Below are 12,492 nucleotides of genomic sequence, written 5' to 3' on the forward strand. Positions count from 1 at the left end.
CATAATATATTCTTTACTTAAGAACCCTACAAAATATTTAAACACTGACATAAACTAGTTTTCCTATAAAAAATTGTTGCTGAGTTTTCAGGGCCACTATAGGCTTTGTGATAGTATAATGTAGTATTAGTATGAATTTGGGCCAGCATTTTCAAACCAAACATTTAAAGCTAAGATAAATATATTTTTATGTGCCAAGTATTTATGGTTCACAGACACACTGATATTGACTGAGTCGGGCAGGACAGATCTACTCCAGCAGTGAATTTTAGGGATGCAGCCCCTGCTTGCATCAAATTACAGTAACTGTGCTGCTGGTCCACAATCACAATATGAAAGGCCAAAGGTCTCTAGAAAAACTCAGTCTCTTATAGGTGGAAACAGAGTAGCAAAGTTTGGTCAGTAACTTGGGGGCTAGTCTCATCCTGTCATTAGCATAATTTTTTTCATGAGAACTTAAGATCAAAAACGCAGTCAATTCACAAAATACATAGCAGCCTTAGAAGTTAAGAAAAAGGCCATAAATCACATTTGAGCCAGAGGAAAATAAGTACCATGAGAAGTAGTACTTTTTGTTAGTTTAGTTTTTGTTTTCGGACAGCTTTATTTATACACAGGATGAAAAAACACTGCAAAAAGTTTTAACACAAACAGGTTTTTAAGGTGATCTCTATGTACTACAAAAGTAATTTACATTTCCATTATCAGTCTTAAATCTTTCCTGAGAGTCTGAAGTCCAAAACAAGTTTCTAATCTCAGCCACTGTCTACACCACCCATTCAAAATGAAACCCTCAAAGCTTGGGCTCCTTAAATCAACTCCATTTGGTGTGAGGCTGCTGTTTCCTGCTTGTTTGCTTTTGGCCTTCCTGCATATTGGTTCAGGACTTAGGGCCGAGCTCAGCTGCAGAGATAATGCAAAATCAGAACGATTCTTTTCCTCTGGCTGCCAAGGAAATCCCTGCTTTAGATTAGAAAATAACTAATGATTGTGTGTCCCTGTATGCTTTGGAGTAGGGCCCCTTATTTTATCTACATGGCAGCTACCTGTCAACGTGTGGTGCTTGGAGTAGCGCACTGGGAGTTCATACACACCAAGACTATCTAAACAGACCATTAAGTGCTAGTAAAGTAACACATGTGAACGACAGGTCAATAAATTTTAAACAACTTATGTTCACTGCAAAGACCTGGCTGTTTTAGAACAAGCTGTGTTTACATAAAATCAATTTTTACAAGCATCTAAATAATTAGGGAATATACTGTAATAATAATTATATTCTAAGTTCAATATAATAGTTCCAAACAAATTCAATGTATCAATTGCTTGTTTATACAATTCCCCCCCACTCAGTTCCCAGGTCTTGCTTCTTAAATAACTCCTCCTCTTTACAGAAGGTGTTCAAAATCCAACTTGATTCCAAATGAGAAGGAGCTGTTACTTTTTATACTAATGTGTCCTGATGCTTACCCCACTTATCCATCTCATGTATGTGCAAAATGACTAAGAGGTCAGTAAATCACAATTCTAACCTATGTTGTTATTTAACCCCTTCTATCTATATTTTCCGATATTTATTTAAATCAGATTATTTACCCAGAGCAATCTGTGCATTAACAAAAAATTAGAATTATCCAAATTCAATTTTGAATCAAAAATTCAAAAGCTTTGGATTAAATGATGGTTGAGATTTCACCTTCCCATTCTTTAAACAGTATCCATCTATGAATTTAAAAGCTGCATATGCATACTCAAATAAACATATACACATGCCACATGCATTCACACCCAATTGCAAGTAGATGGCAAATAAAAGAAGCCAAATTTCACAATAAAGACTAAACTAAATGTTATCCATAGCTACAATGGCAAAGACACTGGCAAACTGATTTACAGGGCTGAGTTTCCACTTCAATTTTGTTGCTTTTCAGCTACAGGCAAAAGAATTTAGCATGTTGTGAGCACTATAAATTCACATTTGCCACAAGAACCCATGATGCCATCTGTTCCCTGGAGCGTTTACATAAAGTATGCCAATGCAAACCATCTGCAAACTGTTCTTGCATGCGAATTCTTGTGATAATGCAATGTGGTGCATTTGCAATTTCAAGCAAAGACCACTTGAGCTTCTTTGTAATTGCCATGCTTAACTCAGATGTTCTATAGAAACCTCTTTAGAACAGGATTGTGGGGTATTTTGTCGGTGGTTTTGCTGAAGTCCTTGATGTTAACTCTTTACCATTGTTTTCAGGCTTCATTACAGCAAGATAATGGTGCACCTTAAGTTAAAGATGAAAGGAGGCAACACAGAGAAGGGGACATCCTCCATTCCCTTGAGCTAAGGACTTTTAAACAAACTCTCAACCTTTTGGAAACAAGAGAGCAAGACCTTTGCTACTTATATTAAGCACTGGATTGTATGAACTGTGGGTTTGCAAAGCACTGCAGTTCTTTCTATCCACTGCAGAATTATATCTCAGTTTCTCCTTTTCACAACTCACTTTTTTTTCTTCTTGCTATTTTAAAAAACTGATGGGAAACAAAATGCTTATGAATGACATACTGATATGCACTGATATTGTGAGCAGCAGTGGAAATTTTCTGAAATAGTAACGGTAGAAAAGGTACACACACACTCTACATTCCCCCCAACAGAAGAAATCTCCTCAGATCCCCCAGCAGTTGGGGCCCTGGTCAACTCTTTGCTAAATAGATAAATTACTGAGCCTCTAAACCATTTTCTAGCTTTCTCCACTTGGTATTTAAATTTTAAATAACCATTTCTCTCCCCACACAGTGAATTCGAATGTAGAATTCCCTATCTTGGATCAAGTGAGCTACTGTGAGTAATCTGTGTGCATTTGTGTTCTGCTTCCTTTTCTGATTTGCCATAAAAAGGAGTGGCCAGTATCACCACTTAGTCATACTTCTTTAGGTAGCACGATTTCACACTTCTGCTGCTACCAGATATAACATAACTTTGCTCTTCCCTACTACTCAAACATGCCTTTAGTAAAAGCCACTCAGGAAAACAAAGATCTGGTGGAGCGCTTGGGTGACACCCCTCAATTAGCCAACCTGACACATGCAGCACGCCTGTGCTGCCGCCACTCTCCAGCTATGAGCCCAGCTGACTCCAGTGCATTAGCTGATGGTTGAAGAGTGTATTATAGACTGACTGTAGAAACGATTAGCAATACTTAAAAGATTCAATCAGCTTGTAATTTGGCTCAGAATGCACTTGTGCTCTGTGAAAATGACAGTCTGAATCTTCCCCACTCTGTGAGTGTTACTACTGGGAAGTTTCTCTTGACAGCTATCCCCATATACCAGCCTTAAACTAAATTCTAGTAAAACTAGTTATTTCCAGATTAATATTAAATGTAATTTCCAGACAATATTAAAATGGTGAAGGGTGACATATATGATATAATTAACTTTGACAGAGCTTTCATTTGTTTACATGCAGGGGCTTTATTTTCCCTTATCTTGTTTTTGTAAAGGAAGAAGCAAGCAAGAGCTGACATACATATGTGGTGCACATCACATCCCTCCCAACATTTCTACAGCCAGTGAATGCCAATTTTTAGTGCCAAATCTGCCTTTCTTCAGCAAACCTGCTTCCTAGCTCCCTCCTGAGCCTCTGGGACTAGTAGTCACCCCAGGCTGTTTTCTAGAGTGGGTTATGTCATGCTTTGTTGGAAATTTTCAGCACACTCAAAATTTAAGTAAAAGAAAACAAGAGATTATCAAAGTAGCAGGAATACCTGAGCTTCTTTGCCTGTGGTCGCTCACTTTCACTGAGCAAGCCCCAACAGCATCTGTCACTAAAGCAATGGATTGTTTTGCTCAGACATCTGTGGGTCACATTATTTCACAAGGCTGCAGCAAGAGGGGAAAGTAAAACTGAGGCAGGTTATTAATCACTTACCGTTTCCTGTACGACATAGAGGAAATAATCAAGCAGTAGAGTGGGTTATAAAGGGAGATTCCTGAGAAACAAAAATACGCACTTCATTTAAGGCATTGCAGGAGGCCGTGTGATAGAGGCGGATTCAGTTTGTGGAAATTTGGCTTTATTTTATTTATGTTATTAAGTAACTGACAACAGCTGCCACATCTAAATGAGGGTATGATGGCATTCACCCAGCAACTGAGAAGAGCAGTGCTTCAGATTTACAAGTCTTCTCCATTCATATCCAAAAAGAAAACAGGGTTTGCAGGGTGGAACAAGCCCAAACTACTCTCAGTGATATTACACGACCAGATCTGGAGGGAACTTGCCCCATATAAATTAATGCCAGCCTTAACAAGAGTAACTTTGATTCATTGATATATGCAGCTGTGTCCTCACTAGGGAGTTTTCTGGCTACATAGGATTTTATACATCTGTCAGCTTTAAATCAGGGATCCAAATATAGACTGCAGCATGCCAGAACACTCCATCAATTTGTCCCTTTCCCTTGGGCCTATAAAGCACTAAATGGGCAGAGACTCATCAGTGAGGGATCAAGTCCTGATCCTACCCGCACCCCGCAATCCTGTTAACCTCAGCAGTGCAAAATGTGAGTAAAAGGAAATGAAGCTGCACCCAATTTTAAAAGTATCTCCCCCACCTCCTGCCCCAAATTTTTAATGTACAGCGGATTGAATTTTTTTTTCCATTTTTCCTCCTGCCAAGCAAATGTGCGGGCAGTTTCCTGCAGCTAGCAGGGTGAAAAGTCAAAGGGTACACAGCATCAACAACGATGAACACCAAACTGAATGAGACCATTTTTTGAATCATAATTTCTGTGAAAAATAAGGGAGATAAAACTTCCTTAGAAGATTTTTTTTTTAAATCTACACTGAAGCAATCACCCAAAACATAGCAGAAGTGGCTAACACAGAAGGAAGGCTATGGGGGCAGTGTTCTGTGGTTTTGTGTGGGTTTTAGCTACATTAAGAGAAGAAGACTTAGGGCTGCTACCTTTGGTAATTTATGTGAGGCATTTCTAACACTGACCTATTCTTCTGTTATGCTTGCAGGACAACAAAGTCTTCTCCCTGTTTCTGCTCTACCCATGAATTTCCAAAGGAAAAAGAGAGCATTCAAAATCGGAACTGGTTGTGCTGGCAGATGAAGATGCTGCTATGGCAGCTTGGCAGTTCAATACCAAGTGAGTTAAATAGAAATAAAATTAAAAATTAGCCCATTTAAGCAGTATCAACTGCAGGTAATGGTGATATTCACAGTAAAAAAAGCCTCACATTTCACTAATATTATTGCTATTAGTATTGATGGACCAAACTTTTAGTAAATACAAAAATCTCTAACATGGAACACTGCAATGCACAAGAAGCAACTCCCACACCATTTTCCCCCCCTTTTTTTTTTTGTATTACTGAGCTTCATATTTCAGTCTTTAGAAATAGCTCAGTCATCAAAGACTGTGACCCCCATGAGGGCACTAATTGAGGAATGGATAGAGTTTCCCAGAGACTAACAGCCCAGGGTAGTGAGGCTGTGCTGCCCTGCTACAGCACTGCTGTGAGGAATACATATATGACAAGACCTTTGGTCCGTAACTGTGATGGATACCAAGTTGCTACAGCAAATATTGCCCTGGATGACTGCCAAGGATTAATCTTTTGACAATTAGGAACTTGTTTCATTTTGCAGCATAAGCGAGGGTATGCCTTCACTAACCTAATCTCAGTTTGAGAGTTGTCAAGCATATTCTTCAATACAAAATTAAAAGACAGGCTGTTTTATCTTCAAAAGAAGTGACTGGAACATAGAAAATCACTCTTAAATCTATCACTGGATATAGGATTAGATGAAGACTGACTGTGTTTCACTGATACATACAGCTTTCAATACCCTCTTAAAAATCACAGTTCTAAAATATCAAATGACAGAATCTGGTAGAAATTGTATTACTTTGTAGTGATCAAATTCTGTCCTTAGATGTACATACATGGGCCTTCACTTTGAAGGAAGTGGAGAGCAAGCCTCCATAACCAGAAAGCCTTCATCTGAGCACAGAATCTGACCCACAGATGCAGGAAAACATCTCTGTTTGATGTAGCAGATTTCTATCCTTTTAGAAGAGTAGCATCTGGACCTGAAAGTATTTTAACACACTGAGACTGATGCATTTGACATATTGTAGTCTTGCTGAGTTCCTTCCTTTATTTGGAGATGATGAACTTGATAGCAGTCTGCACTACCAAGTGATTAATCAGTCACTTTTGTAGAGGTTATCTGTTAAAAATATATTTGATTAATTTGGTCCAATGACAGAAGAGGAGCTATAGATCCCTTACAGCTGACCCAGAGGCCATCACTGTATAACAATGGACAGGTTTCATTTATAACACGGTGAACACACATGGAAATCTGCTTGTAATTAGAAAGTGATAATGAATCCATCTATCAAAAAGAAGCTGGGTTGTCAGCAGTTCTGGATGCAAACCCTGATATTTACTGTAAATCCCTCTGGCCTTCCCTGGGGAGTATAAATGTAAACATGTCTTCAGCACCTCAGACAAAGGTCTTTCTAGGTTCTGGTTTTAAGAAAGAGATTTTTCTTTTTGGTCAATTCGTGTTCTTGCTCTAACAGAGAATAAAAGTGGCAAGTGATGAGTTACAGACATTAATCTTTTTCTTCAAACATTATTGTGTCTGTTTCAGCAGAGGAGAAAGACACTTAGAGACTGATGATCTGAAAGACAAATGAGATCTGTACAAACAGAAAATGCTTGAGTGAAGCAGAAGTACAACTGCCTGCAGGTAACAGAGGATAATTCAAGAGAGTTGTGTACCTAGTGTAAGTTCCTGACAAAGGGTACCGGTCACTCAATACCTATAAAGATTACTGGGGTGATACTACGGCTGTTTCACAAATAATCTGATTAACAAGAGCTTCTGAAGAAGGCTCAGGCTGAAAAAGGACTTTGAGATTATGAGTTTGGAAACTGGAAAAATAGAATTACCATCAAAGTAAATGATCAAGAAGAATAAAAGGGAATGGAAAGCACTTGGAAGAGCCCTGACAACAGCTGCTAGCCTTTTTCCTTTTTATCAGCATTCAGGTGGAAATATCTGAAGATACTAGAACTCCAGTTCCAAACAGCAACCGTAACAGGAACAGAGCCATTACTCAAGGTACCTGAACACTTCCATCACCCTGGGCAACTGATAATCAAATGTAAGTAACGTCCCTGAAGGAAAGCCACAGTAAAAGAGTTCAATACATTTCTGAATATTGATTCCTTCCAGAAACCAGAGCAATCCAGATAGGACTGAAAGAAAATGGAACATCAGTCTTTAGTGTAAAATCAGTTACAATCCAATTAAGCATCTACCAGAAAGCCAACATAAACACTCACATGCAGCAACAAAAAACAAAACCATGTAGTAATAGTCCTCTAAAGTCTAACACCAGAAGATGAAGAGACCTGGCCTGTTTCACAGCCATAGACAGATGATTAAAACATAAAACACACATGTCAGAATAAAACTGTTAAATAAATCATTTTACAAGGAGGAATTCTAAGGTTTATTTCCACTATTTTCTTGGCAACTAGCTAATTACCTGCTTATATCTTCTTAAGATGAGGAGGAAGCTGAAAAGAGGCCATTAATAAATCAGATGCTCCCCAGCAGCCCCAAGTCTTTAAACACAGTGGACAGCAGTTTTTACTATGGGAGAGTATAGCCAAGCTCATAACAACATTACTCAAAAAGTCCAAACAGCCCTTCAGCCGCCAGTCTTCTCAAGTGTTTGTGGGGGAAAAGTCCATTAAGAAAACTCTAGAATATACACACATGGAAGAAAGTGAAGAAATGAAGCACAGTGGAGCAAAAAAGGCTCATGTCAGGCAACCACAGCAAGGATTCTGCAGCAGAGACACAGTGTCAGAGCAGCAGGACCATCCAGAATAGTTCATTATTGCAGACAGTAAAAAAGCGTCCCTATGGCCTCATGAATAGATACCACTGACCATTCCTAGGGGCATGATCATGGCTTTGCCATGAGCACTGAATACCTGCAAGATACAGCCAGGCTGGGGTGGTTGGAGTCAGAGCTTTGTGCAATCTTCCCAGGAACCCTCTTGTGTCTGGACATGGAGAAAGACCAGCATAGCAAAGAGAGGAAGTGACCAAGAACAGTCTTCAAACAATACTCTAAAATATGAAACTCGTTACTTCACTGGACAGAATCACCTGGTCAAAGCAAAAAATCTGAAGTAAAAATTTAGCTTTCAACCATAATATCTAATTCAAATTAAAATGACATGAAGAAGTCAAAAAAATCCAAACACAACCACACCACTTCAGCTAATGTAATGGGAATGAGAAACAGCCTTCATTAACACCAAATCCAGCAAGAATGTAGACTGTCACTCAGCCATAGGTAAATGAACCAATTCAGAAAATTTGGTTAATTTTAATGCGGTTGATAAATGCTCAGGAGAGTACTTGCAGGTAAGTATGACCAGAGGAAAGAAAGTGTCAGAAGAAACACACTGCCTCCTGCAGCCAAGGCAGAGGACAGCCACCACCATGCCCTTTTCAGCACTCCAGAGAAATTGTCCAGAACAGCTCCGGGTGGAAGGACAGATAAGTGCCCTAACAGCCATTTCATGACAGGACTCATATGCCCACAGCCCTTGGGATACCATCAACAAGGTTTCAAAAGGGGTTTATTTATGGAAGACAACCATTCAGACTATAAGCTCTCACACAGTTGCAGTCCCAACAGAATCAGGCAGAACTAGGGAATTACAAGACACTGCTTGTCCTCTGTAATTCCAACTGTTACTATGGAAATAGAAGGAATTTTTCTGGCACTTGCCAAATGCAACCAAGAGCTGCTGCACCTATAGTGACCTAAGGTGGACAGACCCAACCACCTATGCTAGTGGAGCTGTCACTGGAAGGCAAAAGGCCCTGGAAAAATAAGGCTACTGAAAGCAGTGCAGTAGGAAAGATCAGGCAACAGAAAGGCTCAAACAGATAAAGGATCCCAGAGTGGAGAACCATAAGGAAGAGGGGGGAGGACAGTGGAAAGCATGATAGGAGAAGAAATGGAAGAGAAGGATGATGCAGGAAGAGGTACATCAGCACGTATCACTGAAAAAGGTCCAGAATTTAACAACTGCCACAGCAAATGCTACTCAACCAGTAACACCAGTCCCTCCCAGCACACCATCCAGCAACCTGCAGAAGGCAGCCTTCATCTTAGTGTTTTGGTGCCAAGGAGTTGAGTGCAAAACAGTTAGTTGGCAAGCACTGAGCCTTCAAATTCTACATGACTGAATGTGTTTCCCCTAATAAAACAGATTTATTAATACACTTCTATTTTTAAATGTGATTTTTAGAAACTGTGTCATCCAAGAGGTACACTGCAGGGTGGAAGAATGGAGATGCAAAGAGAGGAAATAGATGCCTTCTGAGTCTTGCTCACTGGGACAAAGCTATTGGGAAAGCAGCACTAGGAGAGCAGCAGATATGGAGCAGAAACCAAAATTGTGAGTGGTGATGTTAGTGAGGATGCTGGTTATGCAGGCATGTGCAACAGGGCCACGTGGTTCTGTTAGATACCCAGAGGTTCTGAAACGCAGCTGGATCAAGCCTGAGTTGTGTGCCAGGTGAAGGCAAAAGTCAACATTAAAATTCCTGCAAAGGCTGGGCATGGTCAGTGTTACCGTTTGTGAAGTGCCACAGAAGCTCTACATTTTTCAGACACCTAATGATATTGAGGCACAGAAAGAAAGCTAAACAAAGAGCTTCATTCACTCCAGCTCCATTAAAAACACGGAGAACAAAATCAGTTCCAGACATGTGGGAAAGTACCAACAATTGCTAGCAAAAACAGTAACACTAGCATCAGTGTTCCAAGAGAAAGAAAAAAACCACGATGAAATAAAAAAATAATCACATGAATCATAGAAGATGTTTTCAACAATCTCAGTACAATTTAAAAATAATTATGAAAAGAAATCAAAACTAGCTTACTTAATTAAAAATGTACATGTCTGAAAGATTAACACTGCTTCAAATATATTATTCTATAAATGGTCAGTAATAGCAACCTATATAATGAGTACACTGTAATTAAGAAATATAGATAGCAATAACTTAATGAGGACATCATATTTTCCCCTAAGGAAGGACATGAGCACTGATACATCCATCTGTTCTCTTCATACCTAGAGTCTTGTCCTGGTGGCACAGTCCTCACGTACTTCAGCCCATACTATTTTATGAGAAGCATTGGTCAGTGCAGTAAATGTCCTTACATTTTTATGCTGGCTTTTGAATAATAAAAGCATAGCTTACTGACATTTAATCGAGTAAAAAGAGGTTTGTACCTAGCCATACTACTTATTTCATCCTTGTCTGGCAAAGCTAACTGAGAATCTCTTCTCTACCGTTAAGTGATCTTACTGCCCTGTCAAACTGCTCACTCCCCACTCTCCCCCACACTTGGGAAAAGTCTTGCTCATAGCCAGAAAAAGCAGTAATAATCCATCATCATATACACAGAGCAGGTCCTCAATTCCTTGTTTTCTTTTATTTTACCTTCTCAACAACCACTCACTTTTCCTTCTCGGAGAAACCTGTCTCTCATTCCTCTTGCTGAAATGGCATCCTTAAACTTCAAACACAACTGCCTATATTGCCAATGTTTTTTTTTTTGGTTTTTTTTCTGACATCTCCTAAAGCGATCAGGGCTTTTGAGGGCACAGCACTGCCCAACTCAGCGTCTTGAACAGATTTAAATGATCAAGTATGACCAGTATTTGTTTCTGTCAAATGTATCATACAAATACTGCTCTGAGAGTGTTTTTATGAGTAGCACAGGAACATATTTGGAAACAAACAAATCTTATCCTTGGGACCAGAGACAAGGATATTACGGAAAGAACATTTTGGTGCATGTGAGTGTATGTTTTCCCACTTACTGCCCAGTAGGGAGGAAGGTGAATTGCTACTTACTTGCACAAACTGTGGCAAGATTTCCAATTCACCCTGCCAGGCTCAGACAGTATTATCACCTGCATCAATTAGGGTACCTTAGCAAGGGGTTTTGCAAAAAAATTACAGTAATGGCTTTATCAAAGCATGAATACATAAATGTGCCTTCATTTATGAGGAAGAAAGAAATGATTAGAGTATGAATGCATCGTTTAGGGTAATTTGCAAAACAAGAGGACGTGATGTAGGCACATTTGTTGGTAGGTAAAAAATAGTCACGAGAACAAAAAAAATGTCCCACTGAATTTCCTCTCTGCAGGCCAATGTCCTCCTTCCCATTTCCTATTTGGTTTTTAACTGATACTTTTATTTTTTCCAATAAAAATCTGGACACTATTTCTATTAATCTTAAGGGTTTGTATAAGGTTCCTTATAGCAGCTGCTATGTCAGCCTGCCCTCCAAATCACTCCAAACCAGCACCACAAAGACTGCCAACAAAGCTTCTCAAATAAGCACAACTGCAACAAGGATTTTCTTGATAAGAACAGTCTGTTCCCTAGGTATCTCTCTCTGCTGTGGTGCAGTTTTTCCCATGATCCTCCCAGCTTAAAACCAGTCAGGACAATACAACCTGCATAAATACACCTGGACAGTCTGCCTTTTCCTGATGATGGAGAAATAAGATGTTACATACTCTTATAATGGGTTTTTGAAGTTTCTCACCTGTTTCTACTTTTCCAGATGTCCTGCTCCAACCAGCCCCTGCAGCTTGTACGCCTGTCCTTTATTTTTCATTACTGGAGACCTTAAGACAGCAATGTTCTCCTCTCCAATGGCAAAGCAAAGGGAGCAAAATCGGAGTGTGAATTTCTAGCTGAGGATACTGCTCAATAGGGTCTATGTCCTCAGAAAGCAAATATATAGGGACTGTGTTACAGGCTATTTTCAAGGAATAATACAGAAAGTGGTTTCAGAGGGAGGAGGATACTGCAGAAAAGCAGTTCCATGCCCTGTAGGAGAGATCCCATGCACTAGTTGAGCCTCTTCAGAATGGATAAACACTGAGAAGCAAAAGTTTCACTACAAACTGAGTCTGACCACCAAGTCTTCACTGAAAGAAATTTCTGACAAGATTCAGCAGAAAGGCTGGTTATAATATAAATGGACACACTGACCATGGTGAGTGTCCATCCATTTGGTTTGATATCAAAGTAAACCTCATCCCACAGAAGAAAGTAAGGAATTCTGTAATAGCTCCTCCCTACAGAATCAAGGTCTCACAGAGTTCATGTGGCACAGAATCATAGACTCACAGAATGGTTTGGGTTGGAAGGGATTGTAAAGATCATCTAGTTCCAACGCTTCTGTCATGGGCAGGGAACCTTCGACTAAACCAGAGCCCCACCAAGCCTAGTTTTGAAGGAGAATTGTAAAACTGTTTCACATAATTTACTGGTGGTTCTCATGCTGAAAATAATTTGTAGTTCAAAGAGAATCAAATTTTTTTAGCATCATACCCTTT

The 12,492-nt window shown here is 39.5% G+C and overlaps 1 protein-coding gene and 1 long non-coding RNA gene across 9 annotated transcripts in view; one reads left to right on the plus strand and one right to left on the minus strand.

Annotated features, from left to right (window-relative positions):
• The window catches only part of RARB (retinoic acid receptor beta), a 320,444-nt gene that overhangs the window by 109,676 nt on the left and 198,276 nt on the right, over positions 1–12,492 (minus strand). The gene's annotated exons all lie outside the window — the stretch shown is intronic.
• On the plus strand, positions 3,429–9,343 carry LOC137483611 (uncharacterized). The gene is made up of 2 exons (XR_011004561.1): positions 3,429–5,163; positions 6,682–9,343. It is a non-coding gene; the product is annotated as an uncharacterized lncRNA (long non-coding RNA).

This window comes from Anomalospiza imberbis, chromosome 1 (genome assembly GCF_031753505.1).
Source record: "Anomalospiza imberbis isolate Cuckoo-Finch-1a 21T00152 chromosome 1, ASM3175350v1, whole genome shotgun sequence".
NCBI lineage: Eukaryota > Metazoa > Chordata > Aves > Passeriformes > Viduidae > Anomalospiza > Anomalospiza imberbis.